The sequence below is a fragment of the Ornithodoros turicata genome, chromosome 6 (genome assembly GCF_037126465.1).
Source record: "Ornithodoros turicata isolate Travis chromosome 6, ASM3712646v1, whole genome shotgun sequence".
In the NCBI taxonomy this organism is placed as follows: Eukaryota; Metazoa; Arthropoda; class Arachnida; order Ixodida; family Argasidae; genus Ornithodoros; species Ornithodoros turicata.
Window position 1 is genome coordinate 54942146 of NC_088206.1, and position 21823 is coordinate 54963968.

The 21823-nt window shown below is 43.3% G+C and overlaps 1 protein-coding gene across 4 annotated transcripts in view; it reads left to right on the forward strand.

Moving 5' to 3' along the window:
- The first annotated feature begins 465 nt into the window (after positions 1-465).
- LOC135396744 (muscarinic acetylcholine receptor DM1-like) overlaps positions 466-21823 on the forward strand; it is a 492974-nt gene continuing 471616 nt past the window's right edge. For all 4 annotated transcript variants that reach the window (XR_010423516.1, XR_010423517.1, XM_064627887.1 and 1 more), the window contains exon 1: positions 466-1169. The gene's annotated coding sequence lies outside the window, so the exon portion shown is untranslated. The remainder of the gene's footprint in view (positions 1170-21823) is intronic.

Here is a 21823-nt window from a genome sequence, read left to right on the forward strand (position 1 = left end):
AGAGACGAACTCAGTCTTCACGGAACCAACACCGTCCGAAACCATCATTCTTAATTAAAACCCCCGAACGGCCCCGCTACGTCTGAGTATTCGGTTTACCTCCCACTATGATAGGAACAGCTCGATATTAACGGAATTAGCGCATTTCCCGTCAGAGAGTACTTGGCTCCCTCCAAACCGTTTTTCCTGCCGGCATCTTCCAACATCTTTTTCGTTTCTCTCGAGCGGCCAGCAGAGCCCGCTTCGATCGTGCCACCGCCCCTCGCGAGAAAAAGGAGATAAAACTTGATACCAAGAAAGGCGGCCAGCGAGCTCCCTCCGCGAGAGTATAACGTAAGAGTCGAAAACGCCAGAGTGGGGGCTGGTAACGAGATTGCGGCCTCCCTATTGGTCGGATTTGGGGGAGTAGCGAAGAGAAGGCGAGCCGGATCGCTCAGTTGTCAGCCGCGAGGTGGCGCACGGACAGCGTTTCCCGGCGTGCGTCGTTTTTGCGCTTTCGAATCGTGACAAAGCAACAGCTGTACGACTCCACCGGTGAGGATTGTTCGAACGTGCGTCTCAAGTCATGAAACTCGCAAGTGTGAACGCTGTGGATAACGCGCTAAAGGATTGCACGAACGAAGCAGCGAGGATTTACGGCAGAACGTGGCGGTAACGGCAAAACGAAAGCCCCCTAGGATGTGATTGGTTCAAAGGAAAGAAACTCCCCCGACTGCTGTTTTTCACGTCAGAAAACCAGCTTTTCCTCTTTTGCGAGTCTCGTGTGTTTCGACGAAGTCGTCAACCGCCTACGACAATTTAATTCACTCGATCGACTTTGTCGATAAGTTCATTGTTTCCTATCCCGATTGTTCAGCGCAACCATTTTGTTATACCGGTGCATTAGATACGCAGTTGGCCAATATTGTGTTGCAGACGACGACAAAAAAATAAGCAGACGACAAATTGATATCACGACCGCCGAGCGCGCGGTCTTCTGGGAGTTGGAGGGGAATTTCTTGTGACCGGAAGCTATCAGGGAACGCTCGTTTCTTGGATTTCTGCGACTGCTCGTGCCATTTGTGAGTGAGTGAGTGTACGTGCTTAACGTCATAGCGACAGCTAACCACCTGTACCTATTGCAACGTCTGCTTGTGTTTGGTTGCTTCTGCGCTTCGCTGAGGACTTGGGTAAGTGCTTTGGAAATTTCAGCTGAATGCTAAATGCTACCTGTCAGCGCTTGTGATCAAACCATTGTTCGAATTTCTAAGGTTCGATCTCGTGTACTTTGTTTCCCACTGACTACTTCTACTATACATTTTACCTTTAGTTTTTATTTTTACAGTTTGCGGAACTTTCACGTAATGCGAATGTCATACATCATAAAACGAACAATGGAACGTTTTCCTTTCACTACGGTGTGCTGTAGGTGCAGCGATGCACAGCGTACTCCGAAGAGAATTCATATTACGCGCAGCCGTGTACAACTCCGGCTACTTCATTCCTTAACACAAAAAAGAACTTTTATATCTTATACCCCCACCTCAGTGGGTGTCGTCTACCTATACTTTCGCCAAAATGCACGCGTGTTTTCGTTGATTTCATGAACAGCGCAACAAAAAAGCAATTGAGCTAGCGGTTATACATGAAGCGCCTGCGTGCACTTCGTTACTTGTGTTGTCCTCGCATATTTTCTTCTTCTCAGACTGAAGAAAACGTTGCCCGCTTTACATTGATTCGACTTTTATGCTCCATTCCGTACGCTTCCGTGTAGATAGCGCATAATACTGTATAGAGGATTTCTAAAATAAATCCATGACGTCTCTACTTGCTACAGGCTTGCCTAGCGGTCTTACTATGTATGTTTTGTAAAATATTTTGCAACAATAAAAATACGTACCTACCTACCTACTTCTGTTGTTGGTAATCAGGGTAACTTACCACTAATGAAAGGGAACCAGACGCTGAGATCTTCGAGAACCAGACTTCGTCGTCCCAATTTTTTCTTCCACTATTACGTCACATCTAGTTCGTACGTAGTAATTTTTGTTACACTTTTCAGCGTGCAAAAGGAGTATTTTTCGCAAAGACACCTTTTTCGACTCCGCATGCTCACGTGAACAATGTAATAACCATGTGTGAAAAGTTGTCGGCAAAACACCTATCTGAAACGGCGTTTCAAATGGCAACATCTTCCTGAAGTGTGTGTGTGTGGGGGGGGGGGGGGGGTATGTTTAATGCAAAGTAAAAAAGAAAGAGAAGGGAAAGGTATACTATGAAGTGGTATACTCTCTATAGAATATGACATTCAAAATTGCGTTTCATTCATGGGATATACAGCATCAGGGTATTTTACGAAACACCCTTATGTACGTATGCTGTGAAACTTAGACCAGAAAGGTTGTGTGGCATAGGACCGGGAATTTACACCCGAAACGTGTAACAAAATTATCGTGTCTTTCATTACGCGCCAATATTTGCAAACACGTGTAGCTTTGTAGTACCGCAGAACTAAATTCTGTCTGGGGGCGCCATACAGTGTGTACTCGCTGTCAGACGAACAGGGGAGTCTAGCAAGGAGACTCCTTCTATCCTACAATAAATTCTGTTTATGATTGAGTGATTGATCTGGCTATGCGTATTGCTCTCATCACTCGAAGAAATCATTCCTACGGTAGGGTTTTTGAAAAAAGTATAATTACTATACCCAGTAATGTGTAACGATGTAAAAGTGTAATCACGTATATTTGCAATGCGCGCTTCAAACACCACAGAGAACTGTGTTAGAGGCGTCACTTGACAAGCAGCGGAAACTGGTTGCTAGCCAGGGATCGGAACCGGTATTTTTTTCGGTCCGGTTCGGGTTCAGGCATATTGGTTCGGCTCGGGTTTAGCTCCGCTGAACCGAAATTATCAGCTTGAACCGGTTCAGGTATATCGGTTCGGGTTCGGCTCAGGGAGAACCCCCCACCCCCGCACATACAGACAAAAAAAAATCTGTCAGCCGTCGGGGCATTTACAGGGATTGGAACAGTTACTTTTTTCGGCATCGGTTTAACCGGTCCACGGGCAGTAATTTTGCTACATGCAAGCAAGCTTACGCTCACCGTACACGATTGTAAGAGAAAGGTGTGAGATAACCGTTCAGGTGAGCAAAAAAAAAGGTCGGTCAGTAGTACAATTAATTCACCTCTGAACCGATTCCCGAACCGGTAACCGTATCAATTTTTTTGGTTCAGTTCCGGTAAGGCTCAGGACAAGCAAAAAAATCGTTCGGGTTCGGTTCGGGTTCGTCAGAAAATAACGTTTTTTTCCGGTTTTCGGTTCGGGTTCAGTTTCGGTTCCGACCCCTGTTGATAGCATTATGCGTATAACAGCAGTCCTTTTGAGTATAGTGCAGTTCCTACTATAATACATTTTCCGCACCTACTTTGAGAACAGAGGTGAGGAACAGGGGAGTCTCGCAAGGGGATGCGATGGTTAGGAGTGTGCGGTTTGTATCCGCGGGTCCGCGCGGATATAATCCGATATTTTGAAATCCGCGCGGCTAAAATAAAGTTATTGTTGTTGGACATAACGTTCCTGAGAGAAACATGCAACGTTTTCGTCGTGTCGTCGCGGATATTATATGCGCGGGTACCGGGCGGATGCGGATACTGTAAATGCTATCCGCGCTCACCTGTAATCCACGGTTGCTGTACATTCAGCATTCATTCGCAGGGAACAGAAAATGCGAGATGTATAGCCTTATAGGCAGCCCAATTTAATGCGTCCTAAGTCTAAATCCGTTGCAGATATCTCACTCTTTCGCTTTTTTGTGGCTTATATGACGCCTAGAATTGTTCCCAGAAGAGAGCGTCACATCACGACCGTTCCCAGAGAAAATAGCGAGGAGTTGGCCTTTGAAAATTGCGTCACTTGACAAGCAGCGGAAACTGGTTGCCTAGCATTATGCCCATAACAGCAGTCCTTTTGAGTATAGGGCAGTTGCTACTATAATACACTTTCCACACCTACTTTGAGAGCAGAGGTGGGGAAATTACTTTTATTTTGTCACACGATGGAAATTGGTGTTCTGAAGCTGGAACACCGAAGACACGATTTCCTATCGTGTTGAACATATGCTGTTTGCGACGCCCCGTCGTATAAGTGTGTGTGTGAGAGTGAGAAAACATGTAAGAGTGGAAATGGAATGAGTGTGTGAGTAGATGAGATTTGTCCCTTCAGATGATGCAGCCCTGGAAGGCATTGGCGAGGCGTGTTAGCTTAGCTCAATTGGTAGAGCCCTAGACCGGTAATCCAGAAGATGTGGGTTCGAGTCCTGCAGCTGGCTAACCTTTCCAGTGACTTCCTACTTTCTTCGTTGTACTTTCTTCACTCATTGTAGTCTTAGGGGGTAATACATTACATTACTCATTACTCTCTGTGCTTAGTATGATCATGATGATGATGATAAGTAAAAGACAAAATGTGCGCGTAAGTCGCGATAAAGTCGGACCGGTTACCCAATTACCAATACCGTTAGTTTAATGAACTAATGACATTACATTTTCCGACAAGCCTTTAACACAGTTCTCTGTGGTGTTTGAAGCGCGTATTGCAAATATACGTGATTACACTTTTACGTACACATTACTGGGTATAGTAATTATATAATTTTTGCAAAATTTCTACGTAGGAATGATTTCTTCGAGAGGTGAGAGCAATATGCATAGCCAGAACAATCAATCAATCATATACAAAATTTATTGCAAGATAGAAGGAGTTGATGTTCAAAGACGCCAAATGGGCTCTGTCCGCCTCCTTGGTGGCTTGGTCAGTGACAAAGGTGACTGCGAAAAACCGGCTTTCGGATATTCCTTGCAGACACAATTCGTAGCTTTCAAACCAAGTCTGGAGTAATGTCGCATTACACATTACTTGGCCAAGATATATTGGCATCACATTACTAATTCCTCCACCACAAATTGTTATGCATTAGCCTTACTCAATATCGAGGTGTAAGACATTATCGGCACGGGGGGGGGGGGCTATATTTTAAATGGCAAAAAAGAGAAAAGGGGAGGGAAACTTTTGCCTGCGGCTTTGTAGTGCGTCACTACCCATCTCTGCTTGAGTAGGATACCATTTTTGATATTGTTGCCAGAAGAACGGCAAGGTTCTCAGAGTATTCTTATACTAATTGATTGATTGAAAAACTTAAAAAAAAACTTTGAGATCTGAGACTCGACAAAGTTGGGACAGGCTACTTCAGAAAACGTGAGTAAAAAAGAAAGGAGAAAAACCGAACAGATGCAACACCCAAGATGACCAAGAGGTATAACAAAGAACACGCAGGGTCGAACTAATGAATGAGTCCAGTAACAATAGTTCAAAGGACCGTAAACTAAATACGCCAATGGCCCTCAACGCACTGCACAATATACTCTGTCCTTACGAGTCTAAGTCCTTCTGTCCTTGGAGAGAAACACGGAGATTTCAGAGGTTGTCGAGAGGCCACAGACGCAGTTATGCAATCTTTGAAATACTCTTATACTCTCCACTCCTACCATCATTGCGCGTATCGCTGTAAAAAAACAGGTGACAACCACGCAGCTGGCAGTTTGTGACGCGTTATTCGGAGCCAGTTGCACTCTCTTGTAAAGTTCACGAAAAATGTATTCGAAAGAGCACAAAGAACATGCAAAGAAGACGCGCTCCGTCAACTGAACGGGCAACAAGTTCCTTGAGCAAAGAACGAGCCCAACAAGAATAGTAAAACAACGCCTATACATCGCACGCAACTGAAAAGAATCAACATTTGTTCTGTTTGTAAAGCAGGCAGAACTTGAGAAAGGCGGTTTTTCAAATCAAGCTTCCAGTTTATAGCCCTGTGACGCGTTACCTTTCCTTATTGCTTACAAATTAGAAAACGTCGTGAACGTTGTTGTGTTGTGGTATCTTCATGATTGATGTATATATATATATATATATAGGTATTCAATAAAGATCAGAAGTGGAGACGGTGCTTCTACAGGATAAGGAATAAAAGGAGGACTTTATTAAAAACTAAGAGGGGGTATTCGACGTTTCGACAGCAGCGCTGTCTTCAACAGGAATGGGATACTATGGTGACGCAAGACAATTGCAAAGAATGAGAGGGGAATATGTACAAGGAGAGAGGGCAGCACACGTGCTTTGTCAAACAAAGGTAAAGGGGTACAGTGAATCATAGGCAGTCAAGTTCTTCGCCGGAGGGCAATGATCTCCTGGGGTGACCAACCGGGGAGTCTGAAAGAGATATATATATATATATATATATAGTGAACAACAAAAAATAAATAAAAAAGACTAGCATATTTCTCGAATCAACCTAGACAGAAAACGTCGTAGCATTAAACGTGTCATATATCCCTTGCCAACAGAGGTCCCTCAAAACCCATGCTAATGCTGTATACCATCTAGGCTTTGTGGCATGTTTTCAGGAGCTTCAGTAGAGTCACGTATTGAGTGTTTTATTTCCATTTCGTGTGCGTACGTATACATGCTTATCCGGTTCTTCCAAAGGAACATCTCGGCCTGTCAGCTAGGGAGAATCGTCAGCGCCCTCCGATCCCGACACCGTATAGCTGTCAGCCAACTAGATATCAGCAACGTGACGTTAGCCACTCCAAAGAAATCAGGCGATTGGCTTATCATGTTTTCGGAAACGTTGTCGTGAAACTTCTACGTTCTCCTAAAATTCTCGATACGGGCAAGGTCACGCATGTGTCTTCAGCAGCAGCGTGCTCATCTACAACGTACAAGTTGAGGGTTTGATGATGATGATAGTCCCCACTCAACTGATCAACGGACTGTTTTTTTTTGTGTGTGTGTTCTTTTTCCCTCATGATAAACGCCTGCGCCTGATATAATCGCATTCTCTTTCTGATATTACATATATTTTACCTTTTTGTGATAATGGCGGCATATAGCATCAAGACCAGATAAGAGATAGAAAAATCGGCACTTTCGTCGCACAGCGTTTTTTTTTTTTTTAGCGTACAGATAATGTTGATTCATGATACATATTTTAACACAGAGTGTCCTGTTTCTACCCATAAAGCGGAACTTCACCACGTAACACGGTCAAGGCAAACCATCGCAGGGAATGGTACCTTTATCACTCCTGAGTTGGCCAAGAAAGGACACTTACGCCTCTCTATGACAGAAGTGCAAACTTACATCAACAAATGGTCAAAAATTACAAAGAAGTGGTCATACATCTATGACCATTTATATATAAATATACGAAGTGTCAAAAAAAGGCGTACGCTTCCCATGTTCCCTAAATAAGAGAGGGAACGAGGTCGTTGGGAGTTATGGCTTTCCAGGAGAGTGTCATGTGGCGAAGTCCTCTTTTTAGGATGGCATATCACTCGCATCGATGACCCTTGCGTAAGCGTGAGGTTAGGACGAGTCGTGCCAAGTGGGGTTCGTTACGGTAATTACGACAACTCTGCTGCTTCGTTCCGATCAATTTGTTGAGAAGAGGAGGGCATTTTAGTGCCAATCACCTCTTATTTTGTGTTGTTCGTTTCCCATGAGCTGGGGTCGTACGTGAGGCGGCTGTGAAGCAGGCCATTGGTGTTCTTCTTTATCTGACGAGTTTGGTAGTTTTTGTTGGAAGCCGAGATGAACTTGGAAAAGTAATGTGTGTTCTGTGCCTGTCGTCTGTTCTCGTGCATTCCTTAATGAACGGAGTTCCTTAGCAGTATGCTCACGTGGTCTATTTTCGGCAGTAACTTGTAATCAGCTGATGAGTACAACGATTAAATAACAAACGACAGTGAAGAAGAAGAAATCAAACGAATACATATACCCTGTTTGTCTCACTGGCTTCGTAGCTATAGCTATATAGTTACGAATCCAGTGAGGCTCTGCCGTGTTCTCTGCGCTACTCGAGGGAAGTCGCTTTCAGGACGGTATCGAATTTTCCTGAGGAGAGGGTGACGGGGAATGTGCGCATGCAAACGTAGGAAGTGCCGAGCCGTGTCACGTTCACGTAGAACCTCAACCGGGAGCTCACAAGCTTCAGCCAGGACTTCCGTGTTTCAACCATTCTTGGAGCTCCAAGCGGTGATTCAATGGACATAGCGCTGTATAAAGACAGAAGCCTGTGACTGCATTCGTGATCGCTTTCGGCCTTTACACCGGGGATGTGCACTATTTACCGGTGCAGTTTCGCACATGTATAGGGAAAATCTATCTGGCCTAACCTTAAATGTACAATGCATGTTGTCAGATGTTAGTGTAACTTTGCGCCACTCTAAAAGAAAATGACCTGAATATTTTATTAATGGCCGATACCGAAATATCTGAATTGCATCTTGTGTACTTTCGTGGACACTGGATGCGCTGTGGCAAATTTTTGTGTTTCTACGGTTTACTGCAGTTTCAGAAAGTATCGTGTAACATGTACCTCATGCACAGGGCTGACAACTAAAAGCGGCACACCCTTGATACGAATAAAACGAAAGAAAGAGGGGAATGAGAGCGTTATGTCAGCGAAACCTAAGAGAATAGTATTACCCTTCCTGCCAGAGTAAGTTTTACTGAATTGATGAGTTAAGTTACACTCCTGAACCCAGTGTAACATTTACGCTTCCGAAAAGAAGAGTAAATGCTACGTTATAGTATAAGACTAATCTCAGGGACAAGAATTGGTAGAGAACGTAATGTTGAGCTGTACCTATGTTTCGGTTTACCGCAGCTGGTGCCCTGGCATTCCAACACGCGAGAGTGCAGAACAACCACGTCCACTTCGTCCCTTAGCGGTGCCAAAACAGATCGCGTTGCCGCACCTGCAGCTCTGTTTTATTTCCCCCATAGAAAACGAAGTTATGTACAATACATACAGGGTTGCCAACGTGGCTACCAACACGTAAGGCTCTGTAAATATGTCAGCTTACTATCAGGATAGTGACCTTTGGGCTGCCAAACCCCCGAACTGCAGTTTTTCTACCACGTCTGCGGTTCATATCTACTGAATCCGTTCTACCTGTTTATCTTCAGCACTGTCAGGTGCGCCCTTACTGACATTTCTGCGTTCTCCACGAAAATTTCATCCCATGTCAGGGGAAGGAGACGTTAAAAAAAGAAAAAAAAGGACAGGTCTTCATTTCCTTATTCACGTATAGTGGACGCATTAAAAGCATCGAGAAGAAGAAATGCCTTTATCCCGCTTCCTATCTGTGTCGCGCATGCACGAAAGGGCGGAGACACCATCGCTCGTTTGGCGCCACGTAGCGGCCGAACACGAAATGGCCTTCCGAACGGCGTTGTTGCCTTTTATTGCTTTCCCTGTCTGTGCAACCTCTCAGGAAGAGAAGTGTGTGTAAAGGGGAAGAAGACCCCTTGGCAAGTGGCTGTAAATCAGGCTTCATGGCGGCATCCCATTTTCACTACACTACGTATCGAGGCTTTTACAGCGCCAAATATCCCTCCAAGTTACCCGCTTTTCCGGCGCTTTAGAAGCGTCGCTGCTGTCTCTCGCGCTGTCGCGATGCAGACGAAAGCGGGCTTTCCTTTTTTTGTTTTTAAATGTAGCGCATTCAGTTTGTTTGTATTTCGGTTCCGTTACTTTATTTTTAAAGCTCTATATCACTCAATGTATTCCCGGCAACTGAATATTGATCTTCTGCGCACGAGTGAACCTTTTCGGAGTGGGATAGGGTCCTGCACTCAACGCAGGGAAACATCCCACATCATCATCATCATCATCCATTCATTTATGTTGGTGTTGTTGCTGTCCTGCGCACGAGCGTTGAATGGATATCCTCGTCGTAGTAGTTACGTTTTTCCTGGCATCATTGTTATCATTATCACGTTCCGAAATATGGTCTTCATGCAAGTTTTTCAAGTTCTTTATCCATCTGTGCCTTGTTATGAGAATGTTGATCTGGGTGATAAAAATACTAAACAAATTATTTTATAATTGCGGTTATCATATAGGATACCACTACCAAAGAAAAAAATTGCCAAAATACCGAGATTACCAGATTTATCTCTTAAACGCTACACGGAGTGGTTTTTAAATATCTTTCTATAATAGTCAGGAAATCACTGTCTGGGGGCAGCGCTTCCAGTTGATTGGAGAAATGGTTAGATGTAATTCACGTTCATAAATCGGGCGATTCGCGCATGGTTTGTAACTATACACACCACTTTCGCCCACCAGTAGTACGTGTTGTAAGAATAAGACCTTCGAAAATATATTATCAGTGCATATTATGAACTTTCTGGAGGAAAATTACATCAATACTTTCTCCGAAACAGCACAGCTTTCGAAAATGTTTATCACCTGAATCCCAACTAATAAAATTAACTGGTGATTTTCTCTTCTAGTGGTCGTACGTAATGGACAGACTGACTTGATATTTTCAGACTTATCGAAAGCCTTCGACAGGGTTCCACGAAAAAAGAAAAGAAAACTTATAGAAGGATGAAGCATCTTCTCCGCAATGAACAAATCATATAGAATCGCTTGAGGCCATACTAAATGATCGTTCCCAATATGCTCAGTTACTAGAGGGCACATCCCCAAGCATTACAGGTTCTTTCAGGTTCCTCGGGGATCCGAGGTGGGGCCCCTGTTGTTTTTCTTGTACGTCAGTGACATCGAGGTAATAAACGTAACAAAAGCGTTTCTTTGAAACACTATGGTGACGACATTATGATGTACTACTTCGAAGTAAATTCCGTGGAAGATCAAATTAACTACAGTTTCTCAGCAGGATGCCACCAACATCGCAGGGTGCCACCAACGACTAGCCCTTCAATGTCATCAAAAGTGTCGGCCTGAGTGTTACTTGTACGAAGAAAAAATACGTGTATTGGTTATGCCATTGATATATACGGTGCTTATAACTACGTTGAAAGTTACAAGTGTCTTAGCGTTCAATCCGATCCGTGTAACTTATAACTTACATACACAAATGGTACTTGAAAAGGCAAAAAAAACTAAACTGTGGTTTCTGAAATGGTCTTTAAAATTTAAGTGCACGTGAAGTTAAGGTCGTTGTGACAAGGACATTGAAATTACATGTGAGATGATGCATTATCGTCTGCTGCACGCGATGACTGGGTTTCAAATTAAACGAAAAAAAAAAAAACGCATTAATACGGTAACAACATTTGACGCGATTTCAGAAACACTCCGTCTTGCTTCTACAGAAATTTTCATAGCTGCTCGAAGAACCATATTTTTGTACACCATGATGTATACATCGGCATTCGGCGAATGACCCACCACATCATCATCCCATGTATGTGTGTGTGTGTGTGTGTGTGTGTGTGTGTGTGTGTGTGCGTGTGCGTGTGCGTGTGCGTGTGTGTGTGTGTGTGTGTGGCATTCATAACTCATGTCTCAGAATGCATTGCACGTATTGCGTTTTTACGCATTTTTGAAGTTCCACTTTCTACCCTAGATAAGTTATCCGAAGTTAGCGGCTTCCTTTGTAGTTTTTCCGCATGCAAAGGTCGTGCATTCGCAAAAGGTTCGCGTTGAAGCGTTTTTCTTAGGCTTCAAGTACCGCGGCGCTTCTAGAACCTGTAGAACTTTTCCTATTTGAATTCTGCGCGCAAGTCTTGAACGTGACACGAGAGAAAGACTGCACAGGTTAACGCAAAGCGCTGAATAGTCGACGAGGTTATAAAACACGTCCTTTCTTGGAACGCCTTCTTTCGTAATGTGCACTTTCGTAATGTGGTTGCGCTCCTCGCATTACCGGTCTTTTACGTATCCCGATTATTAGCATAACGTACTTGACACGGCACGCATGTGGGATCATGTAGGACATGTCTCAGGCGGGGCCTCACAAGTTACGCTGAACACCACGTTTCTTTCTTCTTTTTTTTTTTTCGTCGTTACGTAGCTTGTACCTGTTGTAACATGCGAGACGTAAATCGACGCAGTAACTAAAAGATAAAGGTGTAACCGGAATAAAAAGGCGCGCTTTTTTTCTTCCTCACCTTTTATAACGGTAAGTCGTATATGGTAGTTGTGTCACGCGATTTGATAGGTGGGTTTGGTCGAGAGGTGATAGCTCCGAAGTCGTGCTCAAGACTTGGATCGAATCCCCTGCACCGGCTGCGGTGTCTGAGGTTTTCCCCGGGGTTTTCTGCCACATCACTCTCCTGACGGACGTTTCCACACTTCCCTCTGATGTCAGTCCTGGATGTATCCTAATCCTGCTATCGCCCACTCCTTCCCGCTGTACATGTACCAGGGATGGGCAGAATTTAAATACATTGTAATTAAAATACTATTTAAAATATAAATACACGTATTTAAATTCAGACTTGAAAAATGTATAATTATATTTAAATACCAATTTTCGGGTATTTATTCTTGTACATACTTTCTAAATACTCCTAGATACAGTATGTATATACTGACTCATATCTTAAAGTTGACCTTTCGTGAAGAAGGGAGAGTTTGTAGCGCGGTTATGCAGTGTTTGCGGTCGCTAGCATGCGCCTGCGGCAAACCATTTTAGATGCCAAGTTTTTCACTGTTGTTGGGTACAGCGGTTGTGACTACCCAATTACCTTATTGTACGAAGCTTCTTTGTGAAATTTAATACAATCATTTGTTCATCGGCACCTGTGGAGATGCTGTTCCCCTTTGCGAATCTGACTGTACGACAGAACAGAAGATGCCTAAAAGATGCAGTCTTCGAGAAGATTCTAATATTAAAATTGTTAATCTAACAAATAAATTCTATTGTTCGTTGCTGATTTGTTCTTACGATCATCGTTATTTCTGTAATTCCAGATACATTTTCCTCACAGTATTTATGGTAGTAGTTGCGGTATCTAAATACTGTATTTATATTTTGTATTTAAATACTCACGTTGAAAAGTATTTATGAAGAGCATTTAAATACCCCTTTCAGCAAAGTATTTTGTATTTTTATTTAAATACTCAAAAATGTATTTATGCCCATCCCTGACATGTACTATGTAGGTACATCGTTCGTGGAAGCAGTAGCTTTGCGGTCCTTATACAAGGAATCCCAAAAAAATGCGTATTTATTAATTAAATGCGCGTGTTACACTAATTCTACTCTGTAGTATTTACGCTAGTCTATTTAAGATATTTCAGTCCCACGAATATAATGGCAAAAAGGGCAGACCGCAAGCGAGCGCAATCACAATGTTATTGGCGCGTAACCGCGGTTATGATTGAAGCCACCTGTGGCATGCAAATTATAAGCCTCAAGACGACACATAACTGCCGTTCCAGCAGATACTCCTTTGTGCGTATTTCGTCCACGTCTGAGATTAGAGGTGTATTTGACTGCGAATGACGTATATAGGTGCCAAATGGAAAATTTTATCCATCAGGAGCGTCGTAATTCTCGAGGTAAAGTAAGAAAATCGAAAGGTATGTTACCATCTATACTGTTTCTGTTTTTTTACACTCCTCTCTCCTACACTGTTGCTTTTGGTGCCAAGTTTTGTGGTGATGTTTTCATCCATTCCGTTTCGAAGTGTATAGATTTGTGTAGTTTCCCTTCCTTTTCTGAATAACGACTCCTGGAGTAGCCAGTCCCGAGTGGCTCGAGACTAACGTCTCAATATTTTTCTTTTACAAATCAATCAATCAATCTGTTGACCTGGGCACGAGCTATACCTAATTTATTCTGACGCCGAAACGGTGTGCGGACCAGACAGATGGTTTTTTTTTAGATACCGTAACGTAATTAGCAAGCTTTGTCTGGAATCTAGGCGTGTACGAAGAATTATTTTAAAGCCGAAGCAAATACGAAGCGAATAAATAGTTATAGAACCATAGTTTCATATCGTTTCATAGTTTTCATAGCGAATAGCTATAAAACCATCAGCGACATGGCCTCCTTCGGGCGGGACCCGTTGACTACTGAGACATTGTTGTGTTCTTTTTCCCTTTGTATTGCTCCATCCCTCCCACCCTTTTGGGTTGTGCTGTATGTTAGATGCCTGTTCGCAGAGTGTCACTGGAAACTATAGTGCTGTAATGTAGATAGTGTACATATCTATTGTTCTACACCGCATCTTGTATATACCATTGACACATTAAAATCAGTTAAAAAAATAAAAAATCAGCGACATGGCTGAGTGGGTTAAGGCGCCACGCTCGTCGGTGGCCAACGTCGTGCTGCAGACTGGGAGGTGGTGGGTTCGAATCCTTTTCTGTCTGAGGTTTTCCCTTGGTTTTCAGTAGACTTTCGGCACAGTTCCCCCTGAAGTCGCATACAACCCCCCTCCCCCACCCAACCATTGTACCCTACTCTCGCCTGCTCTGCTGTCCTCGCTCCATCTGTCAACATCTGTACGCCACCCATAGCCACGGCTGCTTCACGGCGCTTTAACACGGAAGCACACGCAAAAAAAAAAAAAAAAATCGAAAATCGAGTCGAATACAGAATTATTCGCTATGGTATTCGAAAACAAAATTGAATATTCGCACGGGCCTACTGTCCATAACAGGTTCCGGAAAAAAAATGGTCCCAGCTGGCATGGGAGGAACAAATGGTCCCGTGCGCGCCGATAGTGCCTCTAGGCTGCGCATGGCGTCACGTATGAAAAAAAAAGAAAAAAAATTCCTTAGTTCCTTCTTAGGTTCCCCCTATGGTTTAGTGAGCCTCGTTTACGAGCACTTGTATGTCCGTAGCTTAGCGAGTTACGTTTGTAGTTTTGTAGATCTGGGTAGCGTGCTATTTTGTTTTCCCGCTCTATTGATTGAGTGCCCGTGAGTATGGTAGGGATCCCGCTGGGATTCAGAGTTTTGATTCAGAGCATGTAATAGCTATGCAGCTTTTGCAATGGAGCGGGTAGCATCCATGGTGGGTTGCTGAAAGCTCCAAGGTTTACTTTATTTTACTAATTTACTAACTAGCTAACTAACTAACTTGCGAGTAACCTTTTAGCGAAAAAAAAAAAGGCACTTCTTCCGGTTTTCGTATAAGTGAGGAGTGGCGGGCCAACAGCCGGTATAAATCGGCAAGGTATGCCATCTGCAGTGGAGGCCACCCTCTATTATTCGGCAAGGTCTGCAGGTATTTTGCACTTTCAACTGCGCTCCTCAGAAACCTAAACTGTGCTTTCGTGAGCTGTGGAAGGCACAAAACGGAGGATAATATTTTACAACGCAAACATCAAGTAGACTTCTCCTTCCCGTTTTAAAAAGTATGAGCATCAGGGCTTGCCACATACAGGTGACCTGCATTAGGATTGGTTCAAGTATGGCGGTCGTCGAAACGGCCAGACAGCGGCGGAATTTGAACCACGCATCTCTCGATTGCCGGTAGAGTGCGTTAAATTACGGTACGTTACGCCTCAGAACGGTTACTTTTCCATAGGATTGGTGATGCACGTTTTACGGTTTCACTCCCCCCCCCCCCCCCCCCCCCAAGGCGACCCACTACTACTTTCACCACTTGCTTCTAAAGCGTTGGAGCTTTCCGTTGCTGATTGTAGTTCAGTGATTTTTCGAAGCAAGCAGCAAAGTGACCGAATTAGATTCGGTGCAGATAAGAGCAATCAGTTTTGTTAGTAACTAGAGACGAGACGAATCCAAAAATTTTCGAATCCGAGTCCGAATCCGAATTCAAGGAAGGTTCTACGAATCCACGAATCTTACGAATCTCGAATCTTTCGAATCCTTTCTTTATAGTTAAAAACCAAGAAAAAAAAACACTTATAGTGAAAAGTGTTTTGAAGCAGGATATGATGCCTTTATTTAACGAAAAACAAATTAAATAATGCTTCAGTTTCAAGTGAAAATATACCTATATAGTTCTTCTTAAACGTAATTTATTTAACATGTTGTTCATCGACTACAAGAAGTGCACAAATTCTCGAGTCTGGATTATTTCCATAAAACCAAGCAACAATCAAAAGCAAACACAGGTTACTTTTAAACCTGTAATGTACAGTTCCTGCCTGAACTCTTGCAGTCCAGAGCAATGTAAACAAACAAACAGGAAAACACCTGTCGGCCAATGAGGCTTTCGGCGGACTGCGGGGCGCCATTTTGAAAAAGAAACAAACAAACGTGGTTGGTGGATTCCAAAGATTCGATTCGCCATTTTGGGCACTGAGATTCGGATTCCCGAATCTCGAATCCCTGTCTAGGATTCGCAGATTGGGTTGGCACATCCCTATTAATAAAGAATATTTCCATTCTGGTTCTCCGTCTCTAATGTTACAATTACAAGAAAGTGTGCATTTACACGATGGTGATGGTGAAAGGGCTCGCCGTTGTCGCCCTCACAGGGGGAATGTGCGTCCTGGGCCGACTTCTAAGGGAAGCTTTCATAAATCCTTGCATAACATTCCCTCACAACAGTGTCCGATTCGCCGATCCACTGCCATATTTCCCCGCCTTGATCACCCAAATAAAGTCGACCGCTTTTTATGTCATTCTAATGTGTTTTTTTTTTTTCAAAATCATTCTTTTGTCGCACCGTCCTAGAATGGAATGACCTTCCGAGCAACATCGCTACAATAACACAAACTCAAGAATTTCGTAATGCCATCTCTGTTCTGTTCTCATAGTTATTATTCGGTTACCTTTCTAGGTGTGTTTTGCTTGCGTACAGTACCTCTTAACGTACTATTAACGTATATCACACGATCCATTTTTCATTGTAGCTTATGATGTTGTTGTTTCCTCATGCATAAACTTCGTTGTATGTCATATTATTATCTCACATTACCGCAGCGTTGTATTTTCACTATTTTTCTGTACTAAATGTGATTTACATATACTCGTGATGCTGTTTATTATTGTAACCCACTCCCCCATGTAATGCCCCCAAGGGACCTTTGAGGTATTCTGAAATAAATAAATATGTCTGAAAGCGTCTGAGGAAAACCCAGGAAAAACCCCAGACAGCACAGCCTCTGAATAATCGTCTGTATAATCGTCTATTTTGATCTCCAATGACAAGGCAGGTCTGGTATCAGTTGTTGCGCAGTATTCGCCTCGAGATTGAACTGTAGGTGGCGCTGCGACGGATGCCCTAGTGGGGATACGGCATGATCAGACGCAGCAGGCTCTGGCTTTTTTTTTCGCGGATATCGCAGTGTTTCTGGATGAAATGCCGCTGTCAGTGCCTCACATATTGCGGATGTCTTGAAATGCGATACTTGAAACGCTGATACGGTGTGGAAGTTGACAAAAAGTGCTGCACTGCGAAACACTCAAATCCCGAAGTTGCGAAAAGAAAATCTCTTGTATGCTTTTGAAGGGAAACACTGCCTCCTTTGTTCCAAGCTAGATTTTGTTTTAGTCTTTTGCTGCTCTCGCTCGAATATTTATTCGTCTCTTGTGTGTAGCTGTCTTTCCCTGTACCTTTTTATCTTACCTCGCGGCACCAAGGATTTAAAAAAATAAAGGATAAACTCAAAATTCCTGTCTCCACTGATCTAAATGTACAATGTACTAATCAACAATAACAATGAATCTAAGTGTACAAATGTGCAAGAACGCAACATAAGGGCCCTTGGCTACAATTTTTGCGTCGAATAACAGCAGTGGTTATTCAGGTCGTGCGAGTCCGGGAGAGGTTCGAGGTGTGATTCATTTCCTGTTCGAACATTCATTAAATGGTGCTAAAATATGTTAGCAGATGACCACACATGTGTGGTGGACTTGACTTTGTGTGAGGTGCTACCGGTCAGGAAATAACTACATATAAACTAAGTTTTTGGTTCCAGCGGCAGGTATATTCTGAAACACGCTGTTGCACACGTGCTTCATACCCTCCCCCCCTCCCAAAACACGCGTGTTTTACATAGAACGTTCAGGGATGGTGCATTTTACTTTGAATGCGTGTGTTCCAATGAGGTGTGGCAATGATTACGTGTGTGAAAGATAAAAGTCTAGCCTGTCATAAAGTCAGATGAAAGGAGACGAAAGCTTCAAATTCACACATTTAAAAACACCCGTGCCATAAATATACATATATATTCATGCATTCATATATTCCATATATTAATACATTCGATACAACTTGTGGTTAGCGCGTGCAGAATATCCTAACTAAGCACTATGAAGTAACTTCGAACAGCTTGCACAGAAACCATTCTATAACTGTGACATAGTTGTATGCCTATGATTAAAAAAAACTGCATAAAACAATAAAATAAAAAATATATTCATGCATTCATATATTCCACATATTCATACATTCGATACAACTTGTGTTTAGCGCGTGCAGAATATCCTATAAAGTAACTGCGAACAGCTAGCACAGAAACCATTCTATAAATAACTGTGACATAGTTGTATGCCTGTGATAAAAAAAATAAAAGAAAACGGTTACAACATTGACCTTAGCTCTTGGTACATTTTGTTTGACACACAAAATCGCAGTGACAAATATAACAAAGGCCGAGTGGAACATATGGACGTTCTGTAGTTTTCTTCCCTGCTAAGCACGCTGGCGCAGAGAACTAGAGAAGTTGAAAAAAGTTTTCCACCAAATCATTTTCACTCATTTTGAACCGATTTTAAAAGCCCAAAAGTCCAGAAACTGATCCTTCCAAGCACGTTTTCGAGTACGGTAACCACTGCGAAAGCACCGGCTCAAGCGACTATCCCCACTAAAGGCAGTTCACGCAGCCGCATGGTGGCGACGTTGTTCGATCTCGAGGCGAATAGGTGTTGATATACGAGGGGCGTTCAAGTCAAACCGGGACTTTCTATCTCCTGAGTGTACATATGGCTCGCGCTACTTCTTTTACGTCATTTCCACACGGGACAGGCCTCCGCGTTCACTACGTGGTGGTCCAAAGTTTGTGCAAAACAGAAGACACGTGCTGGACAAGATGGCCGACAACGAGGTGAGCGCGCATATCGAACAGCGAATTCTCATGAAGTTTCTCGTGAATGAAGGCGTAAAGTCATCTGAAATTCAGAAGACTTCAGGCTCAGTATGGCCACAATACACTTAGCCGCAGCAAAGCGTTTTAGTGGTGCAAACTGTTCCGAGACGGGCGTACATCAGTGCAGAGACGATCCCGGCTCAGAGCCCAGTGTCAGAGTTCCTGAGAACATTCAACTTGTGGAGCGCCTGATCCTCAAGGACCGACGGATAACACATCTCGAACTGGCTCTAAAGACGGATCTTTGTGTGGGAACGTTGAACACTATCATTCAGTCCAGTTTCGGAAAGCCGGGCCTCATCACCAAAGGAGTCCCCCTCCTACAGGACAATGCACGCCCGCATGCCGCGCATCTCACGACACGCACCTTACAGGAACTTGGCTGGGAGTTGCTGCCACATCCCCCTTGCAGTCCAGACCTAGCCCCCAGCGATTTCCATCTCTTCGATCCACTGAAGGCGGTCCTTGGGGGCAGCCACTTCAGCTGCGACTACGAGGTCAAGAATGCCGTCCGATCATGGCTGCTACGCGCCGGTAAGGATTTCAACGCTGCTGGCATCCAAGCCCTCGTGAAAGGCTGGGACAAGTGCATTAGTGCAGCTGGAGATTACGTTGAAAAATAAAACTAATTTCTCGCCTATAAGTTCATTTTACTTTTGCGAAAAATGAAAAGTCCCGGTTTGACTTGAACACCCCTTGTATATTATAAACCGATGTATGCAAATGGGTTAACAGTTCATCTTGGATAAAGTCGCCAGAAATACAAGGACGAAGGGAAGCTTCCAGAGTGACACCTCGTCTTCTTTAGCGCGTATTCTCATCGAAAAAGGAAATGAAACCGAAACAAAAGTCGTCGTGTGTTTCGCTAAAAACGTGAGTCTCAGAAACGATTTTCGCTAACGTATAGAGAGCTCTAAATGAGCTTCGCTCTCCTCCCTCTCTTTTTTCCCACATATTACATGTACAGTCTAGAGGCAGCATCGGAAAGCACGGGACCATTTTTTCTGACCATGCCAGATGGGACCATTTTTTCCGGGGCCGTTCTTTCGGGGGCCATTTTTTCCGGGGCCATTTTTTTGGGGGACCGTTTTTTCCTACACCCGTCCATGACATGTTTGTTCGGCGGAAGAAAACCAGAACCTACTGGCGGTGACGTCACTGAGGCACGGTGCTGGCAATAGGCTTCTACCCGAGAAACGTCATCATGACGTTGGTAGACAGACTGGAAACGGAACAAATCGGAAGGGGAGGGCTGGGTTCCACGAATGGCCACTTGTTCGCTGCCTCCTATTGAAAGAAAAGTAGGATCGGGTAGGAAAGAAAAGTAGGAGGAAAGTAGGATAGAACAGTAGGATCGTAGGATGGTCAGGGACCATCGTGATCCCCTCAAGACCGTGGCTTTCGGGCGCAACCTTGTTCGCACTTCGAGCGTAGTTCAACTCTACCAAATTGGTGGCTCTGTCGAAGACTATGACGTCGTTTGTATACAAACAGGTAGAGGTCTATAAACTTTAATTATAAGTAGCTGGCTGTGAATTATAGTCGAAATATTCTGCGCAGTGCCTCCGAACGTCGCAAGAACGCATAAGAGCGTTAGTTTAACTTTGGTTGAGTTGAGGTTCGGAGTGCCGCTTTAAGTTGGTATCGAACATTCCGAACACCATCATATAGGTGTCGGCTTTAGGTGTCCCCTTGCAGTACAAACCACACATAGTAATTTATTTATGCCTTTTGGGTGTACAGAAGTGTGTCTTATAAGTGACCCTGATAAATGAATAAAAGCACCACTTCAAAGGGCGAACTCTAGAGAAAAGCACAATTTCAGGGGGTATCATGCCATTTAAAACGCTGCCTCATATGGAGATGGGTAGAAATCCAGCGAACCGGTAGAATGTAGGAAGGGAGTTGCCTCAGGACAGAAGCCGCCGATATTTCGAACAGAGACTGTTCTTCTGGGCACCGTCCTCATCATTGGCATGGTATTTAAAGGGTTAGGTGTGACGTGTTTAAAGGTTTATGCGAATTGTGGGTCAACAGCCCGGAGGAAAGAAAGGTTCCCTTCTTCCCTCCGGGCTGTTGACCCACAATTTGCATGAACCTTTAAACACGTCACACCTAACCCTTTAAATACCGTGCCAATGATGAGGACGGTGCCCAGAAGAACAGTCTCTGTTCGAAATATCGGCGGCTTCTGTCCTGAGGCAACTCCCTTCCTGCTGCCTCATATGGGTGTTTCACAAACATAATTTTGAAACACCCTTATTACAGTGTATAAAACAGTGAAAGGGATGTTTATTTAAAAATATCCCTTTTACACGACGAAGTGTAAAAAAAAATACTTTGTTGTAAGCAGTCATGTACAAAATATATTTAAAAATATATTCAAGGGAGAAATACCCAAGATACAGTACAAATACTTGGCTAATGAAGTAATATAGTGCATAAGCAAGTATTCGAAAAAGTTATACGGTAAGGCAGATATACATTGATTGGCAGTTGATTCCACAGTGTTCGTCAGTCAACCTTCCCCTCTTTCTTTGAAAAATAGTCTACTTGGTGCAATAAGCTGTTGTCCTTCTTCACAATAAATACTATCCCAAAGCAGTTCCAGACGAGTTTTTAAACATATTAAACAATTCCTTCTGAAAGTTTCAAACAGTTTCAAATAATTTTATTTCATATGTTTTATTTAGTAACCAGTAATAAGTTTCTCTTTGTACCCGTTTGTCACACGTGGTGGGCTTTTGCAGTTTGTGCCGGGTTTGTTTGTTTGTGTACAGGTTTTATTTAGTTAAGTTCCTATTTCCTTTTTCGTGTAACTGACTGGTGTGGCCAACAAGCCCTTATAGGGCTTGGGCTACAGATGTTGAACACTTGTAAGAGTTCTTGAGGAATAAATACGAATATGATTGATTGATTAATTAATTTTTAAAAGAAAAAAAATGGA